The following is a 4,046-nucleotide window of genomic DNA, read 5'->3' on the forward strand; positions in this document are numbered from 1 at the left end:
GGCGGCCGGTGGGAGCGGCGGGGGTCCCGCTGGCCGCGCCCCGCTTCACGCCCCCCGCGCCTCTGCCGGGCCGAGCGGGGCGCCTCGGCCGCACTGGCCATCGTGACCGGCACGCCCGAGAGCGGGGGCCCCTGCAGGTGGGCCGTTCGGGCGGCACCGGCCGCTGAGATCGGGCGGAGTGGAGGGAAGGGGCTGGGACACTGGCGCGGCGGCGCCCCAGGACAGAGTGGGTCGGGCGCCTGTTCCACAAGTATGGGGACCTTCCTCTTTCAGGAGCGAGTTCCCCAGGCCTGCTCCCCCCGCCCGCTCTGTTCCCGCGCCCTCACTGGGCTGCCCCCGTCTCCTCGGGCGACTTACCTGCCCAAACTTTGCGAATTGCACTTCGGAGAGTTCATGCCGCATCGGGGTCTTTGCTGCCCTGGTCAGTTACACGCCTTCACCGGAGCTTTTCTCAACAGCGAAGGTCGAAAACCGCTTTAGTTCTGAGCCCCCACCAACCACTGTGGGGAAGTGATGTCTGCGAGAACTACTGGCTGCCACTGGGAGGCCTAGGAGAGGAAGGGAGGCGGATGGAAAGCGGGCAAGTGGGGTACTGGGTAGTAATAAAAGCACCCCCCCCCCAACACACACACACGCGAGCGCGCGCGCAGGCATACAGCCCCGGGGGCGCAGGTCGGCTTTTATTTTCATGCTCCAGCGCTTCCCTGAGGAGAGGGAGTTTGGGGAGACTATGAGGCCCAATTCTCCGTATAAAGAAGGAGACTCAGGAGGAGTTATCTTTAGGCTGAAAGAGATCTTCTCTCCACCTACAGATGCAACGTGCAGAGGCTGGAAACCCGTCCTCTGACTCCCAGTGCAGTCCTCCTGCTGCTGCCTGGCCGTCAGAATGCTCAAAGTCCCCATCCGGGGGACTTTATGTGGGTACAGGATAGTAGCCCTGGAGAAAACTGCCTGAAGCAGCCAACACGCACTTATTTACCTGCAGAAAGCACCCCTGAAGAAAGCCTTGCTTCCTGCCAGACTCCCCAGCCCGCCGGGTCCACCCTCCTTCCAACCCGGGCTGCCCTGGACCTCAGATGGCTCTGCCCCCACCCCCACACCCCTGAGTGAATTACTCACCCTTGTGACGTGAGATTCCCACAGCAGCTCAACTGGGATTTGGGAAAGAGGGAAGAATCAGGTGTTTACCAAATGAATGAAAAATACAATGTCTGTCCTGTTACTGTCGCAATATGTTGCATGTTAATGGCGGTCATAAATAAATAGTTCACCCAGCGTCCACACATATGTAGGTGCAAGTCATTGGCCAGACCTCCTCCATACATTAAATCGTACAACAATCCCCATGTACAGATGGAGGGGCTACATGGAGGTGGAGTTGGTGACAGGTTTGTAAAGGTTAGGGCCTGCATAATCGAGCACTCTTTAAGTAACCAAGTAACCTCTTCAGAGCCTTCGACCTGTCACTGAAACACCCCCACACCTCTAGGTATTGATCGGTGGGTTGTTACAGCCTTGATTCTCTTTCCTCCCCTGAGGTGTCTCCATCTCTCTGTTCAACGATGTCTCCAGAATGTGTATATAATAGGGTTCGAGCACGGGATCTGTTTTGGAAGATGCGCCAAGGACTTGAGTAGGGCCTGCCGTGCTCACACACCATTGGACTCAGATTCTGGGTTCATGTGGACTGGCTCGGGGAACGTGCAGGAGGACCCCTCTTTGCTGCAGTTGTCTCTGTTCCTGTCAGCTAGGAGAAAAGGGCCATCACTTCAGCACTGACCACATGTCCCTTAGGGGCTCATAACACACTTGTAAAGGTACCTGAAGTGACCATTTCCCAAACTTTTTCAGTTAGGATACTAATATATCAGCATAGCAATGTACATAATATATATCACATCAGTATCCATCAATATATATCGAGTCTGTCTCACTATAGAGCTAACATACATCCAAGAGCATATATCAATGTGGCTAAGGGTTTGGTGCCTCTTGGTACATTTGGACAATAATTAGTACATGGAAACATAAGACAGTTGAAAAAGTTATGAAACTAAGTCATATCATAATGTGAGAAAAGATACATTTTTCTTGATGTACTACCCAGAAAGTAGATGTGACTTCAGTTATTATTTAGTGGATAGTATTCAGATTATCGTTTTGCAGGCCGCTATTGTGAAGCAGCATCAGCCACACTTAGTGTCCATGATTAGCAGAGCAGCGGTGTGTGAGGGGAATGACCCACCAGCTCACCTCCGCAGCTCCCGTTCCATCATGATGCCCAACTGGTTTCGAGACTGCGAAACCAGTACGAGGATGGGTCCCTTTAGACTTCAGAGACCAAACAACCAGAATACCTAGGTTGAACACCAAATCCGGATGTTAAAAACCAGCTTTTAAGGCTTACTGCAAAGAAAAATAAAAGTTTTCTAAATGAATTTTAGCTCTTAGCTACAGTGTTCTTATGCTGTTAAACATTTTTCATAAACATAATTATTTAAGAATCAGAATGTGTTATGTGAATTTCCAAGCACTTTATAAAGGTAGCTTAATATAATGCTCATAATGTGGTAACCATGAGGAATATATAGAAAGTTCTGGAAATAAGTCATGATGCCAGAGTGATTTTATCCCCTTGCAGGAAAAAGTCCATGTAAAAATATATTCTAAAACAATACATAAAGCGTCAAACTTTTACATTTGTAAAATGCAAAATATGTACATTATAATATGCAATTTGTTTAATAACTTGCTTAAGTGTATACTACATAAGTATTAAATTTCTAGTACAGAAATGTTTCACACGGTTCAGGGGCAGGCCTCTCAGTCTCACCAGGATCTTTGAGAACCCTGACCCAGAGCCATCCAGGAGCCAAAAGAGCTCATTCATTAAAACTCAATGACTCAACTTTCTAAGAGACACACTCAGGTGGTCACTCAAGTTGAGTTGACTCTTACTTTAAATAGCCGTAATAATCAGGGTTATCTGATTTCTTAGCTCACAGCAAATGTGCTGTGTAGTCAAAGATAGCTCATTAGATGGGAGAGGCGGGTCTGTTGTACTCAAGCATGAAGATTGGCCAGACAGAACCACTTGAGCGGTGAGTCACTGAGATGGGAGCCAGTTACATTCCATATAGTCTACTCCAGAAATCTTGAAAACATGCAATATATTTCCAAATAGGTTTCCATTTAACATGAGTAAAACAAATGATGTTTGACCCAAAAAGGCAAGCTTTGTTTTTCTAGAAAAAAATATCACATGTTCAAGCCCTCATTCCATAAGCACTGTAACTCAGACATAATGGGGCTCAGTGAATATTTGTTGACTGAATAAGGGATGCCTTTAACTACTGGATGTTTCACATTTACATCTTTAAGTATACACATCAAAATCAATGAGTTGGCGCATAATATTTTCAGTCTTACACTCTGCGTCGTCCGTGCCATTTCTCTCCAGGTCAGTCCGAGAGGAGGACTAGAAGGAGAAGATGTGCTCCCCTCACGGCACCCCTACCAACCTTTCTTCTCCAAATGACAGATAACTGGAGCTATCAACCGTGTAAGAGACCTCCCATAAAAGTCATGGAGCACACCGAGGGCTTCACAGGTCGACTTTTCCATTCCACTTCTGTGCACTCAACATTGCCACCCCATCTGTAGAAGAAAACAAAAAGGGTACAGAGGGAACTACAGAGAAACAAGAGTGGGGACACACCAGAGACCAACCCATATCTGGTCTGCATCCACCTGACATAAAACCCAGAGACCTAAACACAGATGGGCTCAGAACGGTGTCTTATTTCTCCAGCAGTTGCACTAATTCAGCCACCTACAGATCCAGCTCCCCCAGCCTGTCTTTAGGAATGGGAGCACTGGCTTTCCAGCCTTTCCCTTGGATAACTCAAGTCCCTCTGGGGCTCTAACTTTCACTCTAGATTTAATTTTTTAATTCTGATGGACAGACTATTTTAAATTGTTATTGTTGTTTCTTCTCAAACATTATTTATCTTCTTTAAAAACGAGATCATTTGTCGTTTAAGTCC

At 47.6% G+C, this 4,046-nt stretch overlaps 1 protein-coding gene across 2 annotated transcripts in view; it reads right to left on the minus strand.

Moving 5' to 3' along the window:
• The window catches only part of CSGALNACT1 (chondroitin sulfate N-acetylgalactosaminyltransferase 1), a 333,538-nt gene extending 332,500 nt beyond the window's left edge, over window positions 1-1,038 (minus strand). For both annotated transcript variants that reach the window (XM_046648695.1, XM_046648693.1), the window contains exons 1-2: window positions 980-1,038; window positions 358-548 (exon numbers count right to left, since the gene is read on the minus strand). The gene's annotated coding sequence lies outside the window, so the exon portion shown is untranslated. The remainder of the gene's footprint in view (window positions 1-357; window positions 549-979) is intronic.
• Between the last annotated feature and the right edge of the window lie 3,008 nt (window positions 1,039-4,046).

Source organism: Equus quagga, chromosome 22 (assembly GCF_021613505.1).
Source record: "Equus quagga isolate Etosha38 chromosome 22, UCLA_HA_Equagga_1.0, whole genome shotgun sequence".
In the NCBI taxonomy this organism is placed as follows: domain Eukaryota; kingdom Metazoa; phylum Chordata; class Mammalia; order Perissodactyla; family Equidae; genus Equus; species Equus quagga.